The sequence below is a fragment of the Pezoporus flaviventris genome, unplaced genomic scaffold (genome assembly GCF_033815535.1).
Source record: "Pezoporus flaviventris isolate CSIRO_AGI_PZ_B2104156 unplaced genomic scaffold, CSIRO_AGI_Pfla_v1 ptg000006l, whole genome shotgun sequence".
Lineage (NCBI taxonomy): Eukaryota > Metazoa > Chordata > Aves > Psittaciformes > Psittacidae > Pezoporus > Pezoporus flaviventris.
In genome coordinates, this window is record NW_026892554.1 from 22,076,161 (window position 1) to 22,097,802 (window position 21,642).

Consider the following 21,642-nt stretch of genomic DNA (forward strand, 5'->3'; position numbering starts at 1 on the left):
ACTGCAACTTGTTTTGGTTTTGTGACCCTGATACCTCTGAGCTGAATTCACAAATTCAGCTTCTGTGCCTGATACTGGATACATTTGCGACATCTATTGCAATTTTGCCTTGTGCATGACTTCTGAAGGCATGTGGTCTGGGTGACATGTAGGATCGGGACTTGAAAATTAATGTATGTGTTTGTTTATTCAGGGAGAAATAAAAGCAGTTCTGCTGTCAGCGGGACCCAGGTTCTAGCAGAAAGAAGCAGCCGAGAAGGATCTGCCCAGAGGATGCCTCGGCAACCCAGTGCAAGCCGGCTGCAGAAGACAGGAGCTTCTGGAAAGAACACTGGAGGAGGCAGCAGTACCTAAATAAGGCCTTGAAACTGATGTATTTTGATGCTTGGCAATGTATATAAACCATTTGGTAAAACTGCTTGTTTTGTGTATGTTAATCTGACAAATGTGGTTTGTAATGTATGGAAGGGAGCTGTTGTTTCTTATTTCCAAAACTTCTTTTGACAATGCAGACTGCTAGGTATTGACTGAAGGCACATGGGACAAAGAGCCTGAAGTAGTGCTCAGGTTGCTCCAGAGAAGTCATGACTCATTGTATAAGCCAGTGCTTCTTGCTGCCTCTTTCTCTAAAATCCATTTTGATACGTTGACGCTGTTGTAGCAGCAGAAAGTCTGGTTGGCTGCATTACGAGGTGAATAGTGCTGAGGTAGACCATATGTTAGTGTCACTGAGCCCTGCAGTGATGGTAGTTTGCACTGGAAATCTGACTCTGGTGGTGGTGTGTTCTTGTACTTAAGCTGGTTTGCCCTGTTCTTTCGTGTGCGTGCTTACTTGGGGTTTAGCTCCTTAATCCAAAAACCAGTTTGACCTATCACATAGCATAATTGCACAACATTCCAGTGATGCTAATGTGATTATTAACTTGTATTACAAAACCCTTTGCCTAATGGGCCAGGTAAATCAGGAGATTATGCTGGGTAAGGGAGAGAATAGTTTCATTGCTCAGTGTAAAGGTACATGTAAGTAACTAAAACAGGTTAAATGGATTTATTAGAGCTTTAGTGTTGCTGATCACTGTTGCTTACGCAGACAGTGGAGTTGTCTGCTATGGCCTTGGTTAGCTGAGGAGTTGCTAGTGACATCCATTTTGCTAATTAGGAGCAAGTGCCTCCGTTCTTTGTGAGGGATAGATGGTGTTACCTAAACTCAAGGAGATCTTACTAACCTGATTCAACTCATGCTAAAATTTCTTCCTGACCAAAGGAAAAAAAATGCTGGCGAGTTTTTGTGCACAGTATTAATGGTGCTCAGATAATCCTACTTTATAGATTCCTCTTGCAGATTAGTCTGCTTTTTCCCCCCCCCTCTGACTAGGCCTGAGGCTGTTGTTAAGGAAGATGGTTGTGTTCACAGCACATGGCAGTCAGGAGAGACTTGCTCCTGTGTGTGCTGTCCGTGAACTGCAGTTCCTTCCAGGAATACCTGCTTGCTCTGGCAGGGGCTCCTCTGGATATCTGCTACAGTTTCACTTCCATGGGCTGCAGGGAAATCTGCTGGCAGCGTATCCTGCCACTCCTGCTCTGCTCTTAGTGTTAGCAGGATTGTTTCTTCCATATTTCTTTTCCTCACTCTGGGCAGCATTTTGTCCTTTCTTAAATACGTTTTTACAGAGGTGCAAATTTTGTAAAGCCACTTTGGTTGCTCAGCCAAGGCCACCCCTGCAGCATCCCAGCCTTGCCATGTAAATCCAATACATCGATCTGTGGAGATCAGAATTTTCCAAGGGTATGGGTATCTCCTGCTTTGATCTTGCAAGAGACTGTATCTACTCCCCCCAAAACAACCTCCAAAGCTCTACGGGGAAGCTGCAAGTTGAATTTGCTGGTGAAAAAGAGCAGCTGAAGGGCTGGGTTTTTTTTCTGAGAACAGTCGTTGGTGCTTTTATCCCTAGAACAGGTGTGAGCAGACTTGAGATGTGACTGAAACCTCAGTGCGGTATATTGACCTTCTTGGGAATAAGTACCTACCAAACGTGTTTTTACCTAATGTTCACTGCCTCCTCTCTTTAACTAGTTCCATGCCTGTGTTTCTTTTATTTATCCCTCTTCAGCTTGGGACACCTCCTGCCATGTAGCTACCCCTCTGTATCCAAGCTTCCACCATATCCTCCTGAGCTCTACTGCCTGCTGCTTTTTTCCTGATACCCAATTTTCCTGGCAGGCTGTCCTGGTCTCCTTTCTCAACTACCTAGCTGAATACAAATGCTCAGTGCATGCTTTTATATCTGCAGCACTTGAGGCACCCTGGAGCTGGTGTTGCTTTGGAGCACCTTGGTCTAAGGGGTTCTCCACTGTGCCCAGCATGTCTGCTTTCTGTGTGCAGTAGTTGCCTTGGTGGACAATATGAGAACAGTAGGAATAACTTTCTTTGACTTACACTTTTCAGTATTGTCTGGTATGATCTTGCAGCCTCACTGAGGAGATGGGCCTGTATGAGTGGACTATAGGATGAATGGCAAGTTGGCTGAGCTGCAGCTGAATTGAGAGTGTAGATAACTGATGCAGAAGGGTGCAAAGAAGGGGGCTTCATCTTGCTTCAGACCAACCTTAATCTTCTCAGGTGTGATGGTGGCAGAGCACAGGGTGTGTTCTCAAGCAGGTGTTGGAGCAGCTGTCACTGCCTGGGCAGAGGCTTCAGCCCAGGTTTTGGATGGTGGATGAAACCCTACAAGTCCCAGGGTGTGCCTGGGGCCTCCCCCTGAGGCTGGCAGAGGGGGTCTTCGCTGCTGGAGGTGTGGTGGTGGTATTGGAGACTTGCATTACTATGTGGAGCAGTTACAGGAAAGTCACCAGGGTAAGCAGTGTCAGGGAGCACCAGAAAGACAATATCTTCTCAGACCATGTGCTTTAAGATCTGTGGACCTCAGCTGTAACGGCGTGACAGGCAGAGTCTGTAGCAGGTTGTAAGTAGAAACTGCAGGGAAGGCAAGGGCCGGAAGCTGGTGACTTCTGCCACTGAGAGAGAGGCTCCTGCTCCACCTGAAGGCTTGCAGCAGTGGAACAGGTTCACTGTCCTCAAAGCTGAGGAGGAGGTGGGTGTGCTTTCAAATGAGTTGTCTGGGCAGACCAGATCAAACCATGCAAGGAGGAAGCAGCAAGCTATAGTTGTGGATGAGCCCCTGCTGCAGGGTATGACTTGACTTGTTAGGAGAAGCGTGCTACTTGCTGTTGGGCCCAGATCTGGGGTGCTGTGGGGACAAGTGGATGAAGCTGCCTACAGACAGTTGAAAGCAGTCTCACTGGAAGCATGACCCTGGTCCTCATGGGGAGAGTTTAACCACCCTGATATATGCTGGTATTACAACACAGGAGGGCATAAGCAATCCAGGAGGTTCCTGGAGAGCATCAATTACAGTTTCCTTCTCCAAGTGATACAGCAGTTAATGAGGAGAGGTGCTTTTCTGGATCTCATACTTGCCAGCAGGGAAGGTCTCATCAGGGATGTGAAGGCCCAATGTAGCCTTGGCTGCAGTTACCATGAGATGGTGTTCAGGGTCCAGAGGGGAGGTAGCTGGGCAAAAGTCAAAATCACAGTGCTGGACTTCAGGAGAGCACGCTTTGGCCCCTTTAGCTATCTGCTTGATACAGTCCAATGGGATAAGGCCCTGGGAAGGAGGCCCAAGAAAGGAGGTTGATACTCAAGGATCACTGTCATGCTCAAGAACAGTCCATCCTGACATCCCAGAGCTGCATCCCATGCCTGAGCTCCAGCTGCATCCCTGACAACCCCTCTTAAAGCCACATCCCCATGTCTGGTCCCTCTCACAACCTCATGTTTGTTTCCTCCAGGCCCTGCAGAGCTGAAGATGCTCCTCTGGAGTTGCAGTGAGCTGCAGCAGCTGGGGCCTGGCTGGATGCAGCCCCCTGGGGCAGGAGAAATCCACTATGGCACCTCAGCCTCAGTGTCCTGGGCTAGCAGGGTCAAGGTAATTCCAGTGCTGGGGGCTGTGGGTCTCCTGAGGTTGCTGCAAGGGGCACTCTGGAGCAGGATGGGATGTGGGCTGGCACAGAGAGGAGAAAGAGAGCACAGGGCTGATAGGGACAGGTGCTAATGCTGGTCTTTTCTGTCTGGTTTCCTAGAATTGCTGCAGTGGCAGGAGACAGAGTGATCAGACCTGTTGCAGGAAGAAGTGGTGTGTTGGGGAAGGCACACTGTTCCTATTGGAAAGGTCTCTGTGGGATGGCTCTTACAGGGCATCTTCCATGGGTGCATAATTTGGGGCTGGTGGATGCAGGCTTCCCACCAGGAACATCCACCAGGACTGGCAGGCCAGGGAGCCCCTCCACGCCCCCGCCATGAGACAACATTAAGTTTTGTAATTAAAAGCTCATCTCCATGAATGGAGAGAAGCAGAGGAATTACGAGAGGTGAAGGAGCCCAGGGAACCTCCACAGTGCCAAGGATTCTCTGACCCAGATGCTCCTTGGGCTGTCCATGTGTCCAGAGGTGGCACCACTCATGATGGTCAAGTGGGGCAGCTCTCCAGATCACCTCTTGGATGGGGGGTGACTGCCTAGGGGTGAGTGACACAGTACGGGATGCAGGGGAACAGCATTTTGGGATTATACAAGAGTTATTACGGGCTGTTCTGGTGTCCACAGCATAAGGACATGGAGCTGTTGGAGCAAGTCCAGAGAGGACACGAGGATGATCAGGGGCTGGAGTACCTTCAATATGAAGACAGGCTGAGAAAGTTGCGGCTGTTCAGCCTGCAGAAGGGAAGCTGTGTGAAGACCTGAGAGCAACTTCCAGTATATGAAGGGGGCCTACAAGAATGCTGGAGAGGGATTCTTCACTAGGGACTGCAGTGATAGGACAAGGGGTGTTGGGTTTAAACACAAACGGGAAGTTCAGGTTAGATGTAAGGCAGAAGTTCTTCCCTGTGGGGGTGGTGAGGCGCAGGCACAAGTTGCCCAGAGAAGTGGTAAATGCTCCATCCCTGGCAGTGTTCAAGACCAGGTTGGACAGAGCCTTGGGTGACATGATCTAGTGTGAGGTGTCCCTGTCCATGTCAGGAGGTTGGAACTAGATAATCCTAAGGTCTTTTCCAGCCCTAGCTATTCTATGATTCTGTGTTCAGGGGGAGGAAGCAAAGGAGGGGTAAAGGTGGTTTGGAGAGCCACAGATGTGGGAAAAATAGAGGGATAAGGGTATGAAAAGGGCTGTGTATCATCTGTCTAATTGTCTATCTACCATTTTGGGGTGTATGTGTGCCTCCTGGGGTTACACGCTCAGCCTTGCTAGTGGCTGAAGCTGGGGACATGGAGCCCTGGCAGCTTTGGCCGTCTCGGGCTTCTGCATTTGGCAGCACCCAAACAGGGCATCCCAGTGGTGTTGCTAAGGGTTCATAGCACAAGGAGCTGTGAGCAGTGTCTGCAGCTGGTGGCATACATTGGACCCAATAATAAAAGTTTGTGCTGGGTTCAGCAGTAAGTCATTTTTCCCAGTCTTAGTAGCTGGTGCAGTGCTGTGGTTTTGACTTTCAGCCTGGGAACAATGCTGGTAACACCAATGTTTTAGTTGTTGCTCAGTAATGTTTATTCTGACCAAGGACTTTCACATCTCATGCTCTGCCAGGGAGGAGGGGAAGCCAGGAGGAAGCAGAGACAGGACACCTGATCCAAGCTAGCCAAAGAGATATTCCATACCACAGTACATCATGCCCAGTATATAAACTGGGGGCAGTTACCCAGAACTGCTAGATAGCTGCTCGGTCGGGCTGGGTATCTGTTGGTGGGTAGTGAGCAGTTGTATTCTCTTCCCTTGTTATTTCCCTTATTATTATTGGTGGTAGCAGCAGTGGTTTGTGTTATACCTTAGTTATGGGATTGTTCTTATCTCAGCCTGTGGGAGTTACATTCTTTTGATTCTCCTCGCCATTCGTCGGGGAAGAAGGAGCGGGGAGTGGGCAAGTGGCTGTGTGGTTCTGGGTTGTCAGCTGGTCTTAAACCATGACAAAGTTTATTGTGGAAAAGAAAAAAAAAGAAAAAAGGAAAAGATTGAGATAAAGCATGTGGGAGGACCCTTTCCCTGGAGGCAGCTGGTGTGAGAAGCACTGAGCTGCTGGTGAGTAGCAGCCTTAGTTTCCGCTCCAGTGCAGCAAGTGGCAATGGTGCTGATGGTGCTGTATTTTGTATATTTTTCTTGATCCTATTTGTGACACTATTGGGTTGCACAGTCAGGTGCATGTGTTGCACACTGACCAGTTGCTGACTTTCTGTGCAAACATGTTTTCCATAGAATCACAGAATCAGACTGGTTTAGCTTTGAGTGCGAAGTGATGGCAACAGTCCTGCTGCAAGCTGAACAGAGCCCCATCTCCCAGTACTTAAAGGGGCCGACAAGGAAGCTAGAGAGGCACTTTTGCCAGGGGCCTACAGTGACAGGACAAGGGGGAATGGCTTGAACCTGCCAGAGGGGAGACTGAGATGAGCTCTTAGGCAGAAGCTCTTCCCTGTGAGGGTGCTGAGGCGCTGGCACAGGGTGCCCAGAGAAGCTGTGGCTGCCCCATCCCTGGCAGCGTTCAAGGCCAGGTTGGATGAGGCGTGGAGCAACCTGCTCTAGTGGAAGGTATCCCTGCCCATAGCAGGGGGTTGGGACTAAATAAGCTTTAAGGTCCCTTCCACCCAAACAGGTCTGTCTCAAGAGTTGTGTACATATGCTTTCCTCAACTGTGGTGTCTGGGCAAACCTTCCTGCTACTGTAGCCCTTTCCCCTGGAGTTGCAGTGCTTGCCTTGCCTCTTCCCCATGGGAAACTGCCCACATTCCCTGTGTCTCCACTTGCTGGATTGGCAGCTTAGATTTCAGTCAACATATAGTAGGTATTTGCAATTTTTGCTTTTCAAGACTGACAGAAGATGGGCACACAACATAAAAGCATTTGATGAAGTGAAAGGACTTGTATTTCCTGTTTAAAATGTAAGAAAATTCCCCAATTTTTTTCTCTTTTCATGAAAAGTTTCCCTTCTTCAACTCTTTCCCTCTCCAAAAGCCCCTGACAGTTCCATACCTAAACCTCACTCCTCCCCAAACGGTTCTGGCCAGTCACCACACATTGACACCTACTTACCTATGCAGCAACCTCAAAAAATGATTTATGTTCTCTTAAGCTTTCTTTTCTCCCCCAGTCTTTGGCTTTTTGCAGTACCCTCTCCCTTCCTTTCCCTCACGCTGTTCAGGCAGCACAGAGACAAGGGTGCAGAAAACGGGTATGTACTCACCTACTCAACATACTCGGGTATGTTTCCAGCCCAAGAGTCCACTGACCAGCAGTCCTTCAGCACCCTGCAATGCCTTCCCACTGGTAGTGGGTGGCTTTTCCCCATGGCACAGCCTGATGGCCCAGGGAAATCCTCCTTCTCCAGAGTCTCTTTTAAGACAAGTCTTCCTGGAGGTGTCTCATGTTTCACCACTCCACTGCAGTATCCTGAAATACTGCTTTCTGTCATACCCATGTTCCCATAAATTACAAATGAGTCTGGTATTGTTATCAATATTATAGCCAATTTCGGTTTAAAGTATAAATTTTATTAAACTGAGTAAGCGATAGCAGATAAAACAGCGCTGGGTGCGCCAGGGAGTCCTCTGCTCCGCCCAAGACGAGCACACGCAGTCCCTGGGAGGCAGTCCTTTATCTTTTTCGGCTCAAGGTCGCAGCCAATCCTGTCGCCCCTCCTCACTTGGATGTTGACATGGCTCTTCCCCATTGGTTCCCTTTGTTGCAGGGGTCTCATTACCGAGAAGTTTCGGGAAGTTTCGAGAAGCTCCCAGAGGCTTCGAGAAGCCTCCGCTGCCAGCCTCCAGCCTCCTCACCGTCGCAGCCCCCTCCCCTCAAGCGTTGCAACAAGACACCACTTCGAGCCACCCAGCCCCCTTTTCTCTCTCACAATCCCGCGCAACAATACAACTGACCTCCCCCCATTACCTACAGAGTACAACAGTTACAGAGTCAAAAGGAGTATTGTTTCACATATGTTTCACATATTGTTTCACAGCCACAGAGAGCCTCCCTCCCCCCAAACTTCTTGATGAACAAACCCCACACATTACAGTATTGTATCTCTCAGATTCGATTTTGAGCTCTTCTCCCTGGCATTGGTTTGCAAAGAGTTGTAAAGATCAATACTCACTTCTGACAGTGGGATCTCCTTGGAGGTATTTGAAAGCTACATGGACATTGTAAGAAACTAAGGATAAGGGTATTGTTTATTAAGATTTATGTTAAGCCCAATGTAAAGGTTAGGCAACAAAAGATGTGAAATCGATTACTCAAACAATCACCAGACACAACTCGTGCAAGATAAGATAACCGTAATCGCTTACACAAACTAAACCAAGTACCGCTTAGTAGATGTTGACTAAAGATAACTGTAAGATGTTCCAGGAACTGGCGGAGATAAGACAAACAACTCCATATAAGGACATATGAGTAAAAGGTCAACTATGGAACAAAGGAGGAAAACTTCTTACTTCAGTCTCAAGGATCACCGGGAGGCAGAGGTTGACCCCCTAACAACAGCGGAAGCATGCGCAGAGTACCTCCACTACTTCATGAACACGGAAGTGAGATGTATAAAAAGGGGCTGTTTGAACTGCTCAGCACGGCAGTTGGCGGAGCGCAGACTCCCCTGTCGTCCAGCGCTGTTTTTGCTCATATTCTACTTGCTATAATTAATAAAATTTTAATTGGATTATGATCCGTTGTGGTCTCAATTTATGACAATTTTCTGGTGCCGTGACTCGGATAAGGAACGGTGGGCTTTGGTCCTCCGGGGAGGCGCCCCGTGACATTTCGTGGCCCCGCGACCAACAGCTCACCCCAACCTTACCGACAAACCTAAATTCTAGAATAATGAGCAAAGGAGAAACCGGTAAAATCCCATAAAATTCTGTGCACGGGAGTCCGGATGAAGACGCAGGACGCGTAAGTATATTGCGAAGTTGTTCGCGGGTTTGCCGTTCGGGCGGGATTGGGTTTCCTGGAATATAACGAGTGAGAGGTTCGATATACTGAACCAAGCGAGTGTGGACTCTTAAGTACTGCGTCTCCCATCTCCCGCGAGGGACTGGGCCAGGAACAAGGGGAACGAGTGAGTGTATGTTTGTGGATATTCCAGAAGATGGGGGTGAAGGGCAGCAAGCCTTCGACTTCCATGGGAAGGGTACCCATTGTACCTAAGAATACCCCTCTGACATATATCTTAGACAATTGAGAATATTGTACTAAGATATGGGGAGGGAAGAAGATTTCTAAAAATGTCTTTTGGCCAGTCTATGGGTCAGAAGAAGATTGGGTAAGACAGCAATTAAACCTCTGGGTTAATAATAAAAAACCCCTTAACCCGGAGGAGAGTCAATATGCGGAAGTGTGGCTAGAAAGACCGGGAGCTAGACTTTATCCGCTGAACGAAATAAAAACTAAACAAAAGAAAAAGAAGGGACATATAAAGAAGAATTGCAGAAAAAGGATCAGAGATGAGGAAATATTGAAAACAGAATAGGAGAGTCAGGGGCTCTATATTTTAGGGGACCGGAGTCATCATGAGCCCTTGATAAAATTAAAAATAGGTCCCCATAAACAAGAGTTCACCTTTTTAGTAGACACTGGGGCTGAGAAATCAACTATTAAGCAAATACCTGAGGGATATAAAGTTTCCCCTGAAAAAGTACAAGTAATTGGGGAAAAAGGAGAACCCTTTAAAGTAAGCAAAATCAAAAATGTGGTATTCGAAACTGAAAATAAATTTGGAATGGGTGAACTCTTGCTCGTCCCTGAAGCAGAATTTAATCTGTTAGGACGAGATTTAATTGTTGAATTGCAATTAGAAATTAAAGTGAAAAATCAAGAGCTAACAGTGTCTGCTTATCCTTTGACCGTGGATGATCAAAAACAAATTAACCCCGATGTCTGGTACTCTCCGGACACAATTAGTAGACTGGAAATTCCACCGATTAAAATCCAAATTTCCGAACCCCACATACCTGTGAGGGTAAGGCAACATCTCATATCCCTAGAAGGACGGAGAGGATTAAAACCAGAAATTGATCGATTGTTAGCACAAGGAATCTTAGAGCCTTGTATGTCACCCTTTAACACCCCCATTTTGCCTGTAAAGAAACCAAATGGGAAATATCGGCTCGTACATGATTTAAGGGAAATAAACAAAAGAACTATCACCCGGTTCCCTGTAGTAGCAAATCCATACACACTGCTAAGCAAACTAGGACCCCATAACTCCTGGTATAGTGTGGCTGATTTAAAGAATGCCTTTTGGGCCTGTCCACTGGCAGAAGAATGCCGTGATTATTTTGCCTTTGAATGGGAAGACATAGAGACAGGCCGTAGACAGCAATTGAGATGGACCGTGCTTCCCCAGGGGTTCACTGAGTCCCCTAATCTGTTTGACAGGCCCTGGAAGAGCTCTTAAAAGAATACCAGGTACAAACGGGGAACGTGCTGTTACAGTATGCAGATGATCTGCTCATAGCAGGGAATAATAAGGAGGATGTAAGAAAAGAAAGCATTCGACTTCTAAACTTTCTTGCACAAAAGGGCCTACGGGTATCACAAGAAAAGTTACAATTTGTGGAGGAAAAAGTGAAATATTTGGGACATTATTTGTTTAACGGCCAGAAGATATTGGATCCAGAGCGCATTAAAGGAATTTTGGAATTACCTATGCCTGTCACTAAGAGGCAAATTTGGCAGGCATTAGGGCTATTTGGGTATTGTAGGCAATGGATAGAAAACTATAGCTTTAAAGTTAAATTCTTATATGAACAACTGTCTAAAGACAAAATACCCAAGTGGACCCCTCAGGATCAAGAGCAGTTTGTCAGTCTCAAAAGAGAGCTAAGTCAAGCACCGGTTTTAAGCCTACCAGATTTAAAGCGGCCATTCCATTTATTTGTTAACATACATGAAGGAACGGCATTCGGAGTATTAACTCAGGAATGGGCCGGACAGAAGAAACCGGTGGCATACCTATCAAAGCTGTTGGACCCTGTGAGCAGGGGTTGGCCGAGTTGTTTACAAATCATTGTTGCTGCTGCCTTATTACTTGAGGAAATGAATCGCATTACCTATAATGGAGAAGTTGTCTTATATGCGCCTCATAACATCAGGGGAGTGTTACAACAAAAAGCAGAAAAATGGCTTACAGATAGCCGATTATTAAAGTATGAGGGAATACTTATAGAATCTCCTAAACTATCTTTGAAAACTATTGGAGCAGTTAACCCCGCTGAATTTTTATACCCAGGAGAAGGTAATGAACTATTGCACAATTGTTTTCAAACAATTGAACAACAGACACGCATTAAAGGCCCAGTGACGAGACCCCACTGGAAAGTAATCAGTACTCCAGGTGACACCAAGATAACCCTGAAAAGATAACGTAATGATAGAGACTTTATTTGATTATTTCACCGCATTATCTTTTGGTATAAAGTGTGTATTGCTGTTTATATTTGCTATAATTATTTCTCTTTTTTTCTATTATATATGGAAGTGTACAAAGTGTGTTGAAGGAAATTGCTAAACTTATGCAACCACACAATAGTGAATATAGAAGATATGCTGATGTAAATAATACATGTACTCTAGATATACGAATTAGGTGTAATAATTTGAACTGCAATTGTTATCCATTTGCTTGTTTTAGGTGTAAGGTATGCCAGGATAAATGGTGGACACACTGTGAATATGGATACCCTCCGATAGGAGTTTGCACAGTGTTGGAAAATCCAAAGAACTCTCACTGAGTGGAAATTAAAGCAATTAGAGTCTAAACAAGAAATTATTCGGGAATCCCATGAGTAATGGAAGATTTTTGCCAAAGGAGTAAACCCTCAATATTATTGTTACCACTCCAACGAACCAGTCCCCTTTGTAACTGAAATTTTGGTTATAAAGTGTAGAAGGGAAGTACTAACCGTGCCTTGCTTTGCCCCATTAGTTAAAGCTGCAAAGTGGGAAGCCTATGTAAATAGGCAGAAAGCCCGAAACAGCTACTCTCCTGAAGAATTCCCTTGCTGCCAAGAAGATGGTACACCCCGTGGCTCGAAGCAACCGAGTCGACGGGTGAGGCAGAGGAGGAACAAACTGTGGAGAAAAGGGCCAGAACAATGGGACGCAAAAGCAGCAATGGCCAAACTTCCCCAGGACTGGTAAAAATATACTTAAATCGGCAAAATTGACAGACACCCTTTTTCCTGGTATACCGTTAGTTTTGTTATTGATAATAACCCAAGTAAATGGAAACCCGCATGAACCATTAAGATGGGAATTAATATCCTGGGAAACATCCAAAGTGATAGCCACCTTCATTGGGGCGGGACAACCTAACTTCCCTGTACAACCTGTATGTAGATTTCTTTCAGCTAAATTGTGAAAATGTATCACCATTTTATATGTGTCCCTCTTCTGGACCCGCTTATTGTAACCTCCCTGGACATTATTATTGCGGATACTGGGGATGCGAAACAATTGCTTCTGATTGGTCGGTATCATCTCCAGATAGACATCTGAAGGCAACCTGGGAAAAACTATGCCTATTGTAATTGTGAGGTATTACCTTGTGAGTGTTACGATAAATGTTGGGATTGTGGAAAAAGGTTTACTTGCAGTGCCGAGAATGAAAGTAGCGTCTAATAAACAATAATAGGATAAAAAGAAAAAGGGGGGATTGTAAGAAACTAAGGATAAGGGTATTGTTTATTAAGATTTATGTTAAGCCCAATGTAAAGGTTAGGCAACAAAAGATGTGAAATCGCTTACTCAAACAATCACCAGACACAACTTGTGCAAGATAAGATAACCGTAATCGCTTACACAAACTAAACCAAGTACCGCTTAGTAGATGTTGACTAAAGATAACTGTAAGATGTTCCAGGAACTGGCAGAGATAAGACAAACAACTCCATATAAGGACATATGAGTAAAAGGTCAACTATGGAACAAAGGAGGAAAACTTCTTACTTCAGTCTCAAGGATCACCAGGAGGCAGAGGTTGACCCCCTAACAACAGCGGAAGCATGCGCAGAGTACCTCCACTACTTCATGAACACGGAAGTGAGATGTATAAAAAGGGGCTGTTTGAACTGCTCAGCACGGCAGTTGGCGGAGCGCAGACTCCCCTGTCGTCCAGCGCTGTTTTTGCTCATATTCTACTTGCTATAATTAATAAAATTTTAATTGGATTATGATCCGTTGTGGTCTCAATTTATGACACATGATCCTGTGCAAATGGCTCTAGGGACCTTGCTTTAGCTGGGGGTGTTGGACAAGATGATCTCTGGTGGTCCCTTCCAATCTCAACCATTCTGTGACTCTGGCATCTTGTGTTGGGATCCCTAATCACCCACACACAGCTGGAGATCTATCACACTCATCTCTCCAGAAAAATAGTGGATACAAGGCCATGGACCTTGGATTCAGTTTGCTGATGCTCTTCTGGTATGGCAGCTGGAGGTCTTTTGGGTACACCACTGTGCATGCCCCTTGACTAAGCTGCAGTATAGGTGTCTGGAAACATTCTTGGCAGCCTGCAGTCCCCAGGGTTATCTGTTACATTTGGCTTGTCAGATATAACACAGACTTATGGGAAGCTCAAACCTTTACACTGGAACCAAAACAAGATGATGTAGGACATTTCCAGCAGAGCTAGTTGTGTTCAAGCAGCCAAAGCAAGTTGGTTGCTCACTCCTTAAATGCTGCTGATTGTAATGACAAGGTTGTCACTGACTTTGATGAATGTGCAGGTGTTGACTTAGTATAGATGCCTACAGCTGGCTGTCCTATTCTGGAACTGAATCCCATTCCTATATCCAGTCAACTGAATCTCTCTCCTTACTCTTTACCTTCTGGTGGGAGGAACTGATTACTATGGGATGAACTATACCAGTATGCCAGAAATCTGTTGGCGTATTTGTCCTGAAAATATGCACAACTCTTTTTTTATGACTTTGCTGGAATCTTGCTGCAGGTTAGGTTTATGTGTGCTGAAGTCATGTGTTCTTATGACAGTGATTTGTTTTAGACATGCTTGAAAGCAAACCTTGTGAAGCAGAGAAGAAGGCTTAAACATTTTGTAGTCAAAGTACAGATTTTATGGCTTATTTCTGTACTCTTTGTAATATTTTGAACAGTTAAATATATTCATTTGTTCATTGTACAGATCATGTGCATTTCTCAGCATTTTGCAAAAAAGCAGACTATCTAGGCAGAGATAACTTGCTGAAGAAGGCACAGCTACAGGTTGGGCAAAGAAGAGATTCAGAGCAGCCCTGCAGAGAAGGACTTGGGGGTGTTGGTCGATGAGAAAATGAACATGAGCCGTCTTCAGTGTGCACTTGCAGCCCAGAAACCAACCGTATCCTGGGCTGCATCAAAAGGAGTGTGACCAGCAGGTCGAAGGAGGTGATCCTGCCCCTCTACTCTGCTCTCATGAGACCTCACTTGGAACACTGAGTGCAGTTCTGGTGTCCTCAACATAAAAAGGACATGGAGCTGTTGGAACAAGTCCAGAGGAGGGCCACGAGGATGATCAAGGGACTGGAACACCTCTCATATGAAGATAGGCTGAGAAATTTGTGGCTGTTCAGCCTGGAGAAGAGAAGGCTGTGTGGAGACCTCATAGCAGGCTTCCAGTATCTGAAGGGGGCGTATAAGGATGCTGGGGAGGTACTATTCGTTAGGGACTGTAGTGATAGGACAAGGGGTAATGGGTTAAAACTTAAACAGGGGAAGTTTAGATTGGATATAAGGACGGAATTCTTTCCTGTAAGGGTGGTGAGACACTAGAATAGGTTGCCCAGGGAGGCTGTGAATGCTCCATCCCTGGCAGTGTTCGAGGCCAGGTTGGACGAAGCCTTGGTTGGCATGCTTTAGTGTGAGGTGTTCCTGCTCATGGCAGGGGGGTTGGAACTAGGTGATTTTGAGGTCCTTTCCAACCCTAACTATTCTATGAATCTATGGTCAGCTAAGATGCTCCTGGGTGTTTCAAATTGCACCGAAGGCCTGTGTTTGTCAAGTGGTTTGAGTCCTAAATTTTTACATATGAGCTTGTCATAGAGTCAGTTGTCATAGAGTACTATAATCAAAGGAGACAAACAGACACTTCTAAGGCATAATTCATTGTAGCCTCAAAACTAAAAAATGTGCAGATAAGTCAGCATGTAGAAATGTCTTTTCCATGTAGTGAGTATGCTGGCAAACTAGGTGACTGACACATACACGGAGTTTGTATTGCAGATGTCTTAGTGTTAATGGATATCCATTATAGTAAATAAAGTGATACAGAAATATCTGGGCTGGGTTCATTTGGCCATACATACGTACAGTTTTATGTAGCAAGGGGTACCCATTTCTTTCTATTTTTGCTAATCCTCTCTCCAGTTTCTCCCTCCTCCTGACCCCAGGGATGCTTCCCTGTAGCCATGCCTTGCTCTGCTAATTGCATTCAAGAGCTACATTTCCTTACTGTGATGGCCAGTCCTGGGCCTGTGCTGTCTTTTCTCCACTGCTTATTGCACTGCTAGAAACTTCAGTGATGTGAAGCTTTGCTAACCACTTCTTCCTTTATTTTTTTTCTAACCAGGTTAAATGTAAGAACACACATGACAGTCACAATTCCATAACCTACAGAAGATTTCTAAACAGCTCTTCCTATTTCCTAATTGTTATCAAGGAGACTAAAACTACACATGCAAAATGTACTAATTTAAGGATTGTAAAGATGGTCCTTTCCATTTTTCTACCCCTCCTTTACCAAAATCAGTGAAGTAGGCATTCTTCTTTAGAAGTTGTTGCAATGTTGTTGTGGGAGTTTTGCTTTCATTTTAAGGGTTTAATTGTCAGTACAAGTATGCATAGTATATTAATTTTAGACTGAATGTCTGCATTGTGTGTTCTTCTGTATGAGCTAGCAGTTAGCTAGCCTTCTAGAGCATGGTTTATATTAAACATCCAAAATAGATCAGATGAACCACATTCAAGCAATGTTTCTCACTCTCTTCATTTGCAATCAGGAGAGTCCAGATAATGATCATAAATAAACAGATCTACACCATAGGTGTAAAACCAGAGTAATCCAGAAGAAAAGAAAGAAATGGTTTATGTAATATAAATTGAGTTTCAACTTACTCAGCTGAGCTGAATTTCAGCTGTAGTGAGGAAAAAGAAAGCAAGCAGGCAGGCAAGACAATATGATGTGCAATAATACAAATGCAGTTACATTAATGAATTTATTTTGTTTACTTTACAGTATTCACAGAATCACAGAATAGTTGGGGTTGGAGATCATCCAGTCAGAACCTTTGCCAAGGCAGGGCCTCCTAGAGCAGGTTGCACAGGAACATGTCTAGGTGGGTTTTGAATGTCTCCAGAGAGAGAGAGAGACTACACAACCTTCCCTGGACAGCCTGTTCCAGTGCTCTGGCCAACCTCAATGGAAAGAATTTCTTCCTCGTGTTGAGGTGAAACATCTTGTGCTTTAGTTTATGGCCATTGCTCCTCATCCTGTTGCTGGACACCCCTGGAAAGAGTCTGGCACCACTGTTTTGTTACCTGCCTTTGAGTTACTGATCTACATTAATGAGATCTCCTCTCAGTTTTCTCTTCTCTAGGTTAAACAGTTCTGGCTTTTGTAATCTTTCCTCATAAGAGAGGTGCTGCAGACCCCTGATCATCCTTGTGGACTCCACTGGACGCTCTCCAGTAGCTCTTTGTCTTTCTTGTACTGAGGAGCCCAGCACTGAGTGCTCCAGATGTGGCCTCACCAGGGTTGAATAGAGGGGAATGAATAACCTCCCTCAACATGCTGGCCACAATGCTCCCAGTGCACCTCAGGATACACTTGTCCCTCCTGGCTCATGATCAACTTACTGTTTACCAACACTCTCTGGTCCTTCTCAGCTGAACTACTATAGTAGGTCAGCCCCAGCATGTGCTGGCACTTGGGGTTCTTCCTCCTCAGCTGCAGGACCCTGCACTTGCCCTTGTTGAACCTCAACAGGTTTCTCTCTGCCCAATTCTCCAGCCTATCAAGGTCCCACTGAATAGCAGCATAGCCGTCAGTTGTATCAGCCACTCTCCTAGCTTTGTATCATTAGCAAACTTGCTACTTCAGTACACATTCATGTTCCTTCTCCATACCACCCCCAGGAGATAGCAAGGTTATTTACCTATTTTGTTTCTCTGCTTATTTATTTTTAAGATATACAGCTATGTATTTCCAAGCTTTATTCAGATTAACTATATTCACATGCCATATAGCTGTGTCTGAACCTGTAACTTATTAAGGATAATTACCCCTCCTTTTTAACAGAAAGCAGCCCTCTGAAAGTCAGCAATTTACTTGTGTCTTTCCACAGAGCTTCCTTTACTTCTTTGTTTCTAAGATTGTAGATGAGAGGGTTGACCAAGGGAGTGAGAATGGTTTAAAAAACAGATAAGATTTTGTTTGGAGATACTTGGATATCTTGATGAGAAAGTACATAGACAGTTAATATTGACCAGTAGAAAAGAATCATCACAAAAAGATGCTTGAAGCAGGTGGAAAAGGCCTTTTTTCTTCCAGTGACAGAAGGAAGTTTCATGATAATGATGCAGAGGTAGGATGAGAAGGTCAACAGAAATGGAGGCAGTGAGCACACACTTGCCACAACAGAAGTGACAAGTCCAACCACATGAGTTTCGCTACAGGAAAATTTTATCATTGTGAATGATTCACAGAAAAAATATTCAATTTCATTAGGCCCACAGAAATCTAAACTTGAGATCAGGAATGTTAGTATAGAATTAGATGGAAAGCCACTTACCTTACCCAAGATGCAGCACCCAGCTGGAGACAGAGCTTGCTGTTCATATGGGATGGATAGTGAAGCGGCTTGCACCCTGCTACATACCTATTGTAGGACATCACTGCAAGGAGATAGGAATCTACACCTACCAAACAACCAAAAAAATAGTATTGTGTAAAGCATTGGTTGGCTGAAATACTTTTGTCTCCACACAGATAGCTAAGCAACTTCCTCAGCAAGATATTTGAGCTGTAGCAGATTTCCAAGCAGGCCAAATTGCCCAAGAAGTACATTGGGCTGTGAAGGTGTCGATTAGCCACCATCAGCACAATGATGAAGATGTTTTCAGTAATAGTCACAATGTAGATTGACAGAAACATCAGGAAGAGACGAGAATCCAGTTTAGGCCATTCCCAAATCCCAGGAGCATGAACTCAACAACAACCATTTTGTTTTTCCACTCTTGCTTTGTCGTAACTTTTATTTTAGTGATAAAACCAGGAAATGTTGGCACCAATGAAGACCTTGACAGTTTAGACTCAAGTAATGAAAGTTTCTTCACAGAATAAAAAAGTGAAGGATACAGAAGTCTTTGCATTATTGGACTTGTCAGCTGATTTCTATAAAGATTTCTTACATACTAAGAGTCACATTACTCATTACTCCATGTACGGAGAAGAGCACTTAAAACTGAAGTAATGTCCATTCTTCTCTGGCACAGGGGAACTTTATAGCATGTTTCCAGTCTGTGTAAGCAAATGAAATATCAACTTCTTTCTTAAATGCCATCACAAGTTTTGCCGTATTTATTTCTGTTATGAAAAAAGCCGTATTTGCTCTGATTGCACCAGTACCAATATTTCCATTGCTAATATGTACTGATGCGTATTATATATTCACCATATATATCACTATAAGTATGCAGCATGACCTTTAACACTTACATATTTCTTATTTGAAGGAGGCAGAAAATAATCCATCTTCCATCAATGAAAATAAGTATGAAGATCTATACCATCTTCAGTATACATTTGCCCTGCCAAAAAAACCCCAAACACACAAAGCACCCTCCGGTTGTCTCACCCTTTAGTCTTCTCATGGTTAGAATGAAGGATTCCAGATGTAAGGAATTTAATTCAGTGGCCAAAACTCAATACAATAACATTGTTAAGGCTACTACTAAAGGAGCTGAACAGAAAATCTACTCCTTTTTTATTCTGTATAGATTCTTCTTGTCAGCTCTGTTTTAATCAAATGTGCATGTAGTTGGGAGAGATATTTGCAATGTATTAATGGGGTGTATTTTTCAATCCCATGCACTTGGCAGCACAAATTCCAGCCATGACACTTCAGAGATTGGGAGGGACAAGCTTCAGCCCTGGGGTTCCCTAAATGCATCATCTATTACAAAAAGAACTTTGGTGGGTTTTTTTTCAGCCCGTTATCTTCGCAGATCTAGCATTCCAATTTAGCAGCATCTATTTGAACCATCTTCACAAGGATTAATGTGATCTAACTTCAAACATCTGCATCTAAGGCATTCACCACAGACTGCTCCTATAAAGAGAAGTAAGTGCTTTGGATTATAATCCATCCAATATGTTTGACAGTCTACTTTGTATGAGATAAAAAATATAAGGAAATTATCTATTTCTTTTCTTTCAATTGACAATAACAGGATTTTAAGTATTAGTTCAGAGGTCAGTTTCTGCAGACTGCACCTCTATTTTGATGCTGCTTACGACATTGAGGCAATACAGGGAGGTGACCAGACACTATAGCAGTGAAGGCCACATAGGAATATGCATCACTGTGTTCAGTTCTGGTGTCCTCAACATATGAAGGACGTGGAGCTGTTGGAGCAAGTCCAGAGGAGGCCATGAGGATGATCAGGGGCTGGAGCACCTCCCATATGGAGACAGGCTGAGAAAGTTAGGGCTGTTCAGCCTGGAGAAGAGAAGGTGCGTGGAGACCTGAGAGCAGCCTTCCAATATCTGAAGGGGGCCTATAAGGGTACTGGAGAGGGACTCTTCATCAGTGACTGTAGCAATAGGACAAGGAGTGATGGGTTTAAACTGAAACAGGGGAAGTTCAGGTTAGATGTAAGGCAGAAGTTCTTCTCTCTGAGGGTGGTGAGGTGCTGTAACAGGTTGCCCAAAGAACCAATGAACGCTTTATCCCTAGTAGTATTTAAAGCCAAGCTGCACAGAGCCTTGGGTGACATGATCTAGTGTGAGGTGTCCCTGCCCATGGCAGAGGAGTTGGAACTGGATGATCTTAGGGTCCTTTCCACCGCAAACCATTCTATGATTCTGTTATTCTATGATTCTATAGGATTAATTCACACACTATTAAATTTGTACTTAGCCTCATGTAGCTTTTTAAAACACCTGGAAAGTGAAGAGAGAACGGGCAATGTGAGTCTTGCAGTATAAGGATTGTCACCTGAAAAGGCTATGGAAATTCTCAGAAGTGTCAGTCTCTCTCCACTAAGAGGGCTACACTGAGTATGTAGTTGATTTTACATTTCCAGATTTCTGGTTAAAATAGTGTTCAAATGTTCAAAATTGGGTCAGATGGCCCCATATTCTAAGTGTCAAAGGAGATTTCGGTCTTCTTTTTTGAAACCTGGAATGTTTACAACACTTGCTCAATAAATAAAATACTTGAGTCCTAGCTGCCATGTAACTCAAAGATTCATTACCTGCAGCTCCCTTAATACCACATTGTACCCTAGTGCCTATGATTCATCATAGGTTCTTTTTCATGTCTGTCTTTGGGAGTTCTGCCATGAGGTGGAAAGTAATGTTCATGAGTGCTGAGTGTTCCTGAGAGCCAGGAACTGTCTCTATCCACAGTGATGTTCTGTGCATGTTGTGTTCAATGTAAAAAGCATTATCTCTGCTGGGGAAAAAGGGTAGGCCACTAGAGGAGATTTTACGTAAGTCAGGTGAATACATTTGAGTACCTCGAAGGCTTATATCTGGTGCTGTTCTGAATTAAGGAAGGGAAAACAAAATTAAGATTTCATGAATTACAATTCTTCAGAAGTATTCATATCATACCAGTATAATCCCAACTCTGAATTGCTTTTGGATATTTTTTTAACCAGGTGTCCCACCAGCATTTAGGCCAAGGAACATCTTGCCAATACAGATAGCATCTTCCTGATGGAAGTTTCCAGTGACTGGAAAAGGGGAAACACAACCACCGTTTTTAAAAAATATGAAAAGGAGGGTCCAGAGAACTGCAGGCCAGTCAGTCCCACCTCTGAGCCTAGAGATCATGGAGCGGATCCTCCTGGAAACTGTGATAAGGAACATGGAATATAAGGAGGTGATTGGTGACCACGCACATATTTCCATGTTCCTCCTCTTCTTCCTGGAGCTTTTCTTCATGCCTTCCTGTGAGGGAACTCTGTCAATACTGATACAAGATTTCCCCTCATCATCTGCTTTAGAGCAGAAATCTATCAGTGGAAAGCACCAGCTGTGGTTGGCCCAGCAGAGGTTGTTCTCTGAAATGCTCATCTATGCCCTCAGGCTGTTTATGAGTGCCTGCATCAAAGGCATACTGTAAAGACACCATTCAAATGGGTTGTGATACAGTCCCCTTTAATTTGGTATAACAGATACTCAGCTCATGTCCATTAGGTATCTAGATGCCTTTGGAAAATGGAATATAATTGGAAATAGTATGTGTGTGGGATGGAGAAAGCAAAATATTTTTGTAAATTTCACTGCAGTGTTAACATAAGGTTCTACCCAATTGATAGGTT

At 44.3% G+C, this 21,642-nt stretch overlaps 1 pseudogene; it reads right to left on the reverse strand.

Moving 5' to 3' along the window:
- Positions 1-17,369: 17,369 nt before the first annotated feature.
- LOC133266208 (olfactory receptor 5AP2-like) lies at positions 17,370-18,462 on the reverse strand (annotated as a pseudogene).
- Between the last annotated feature and the right edge of the window lie 3,180 nt (positions 18,463-21,642).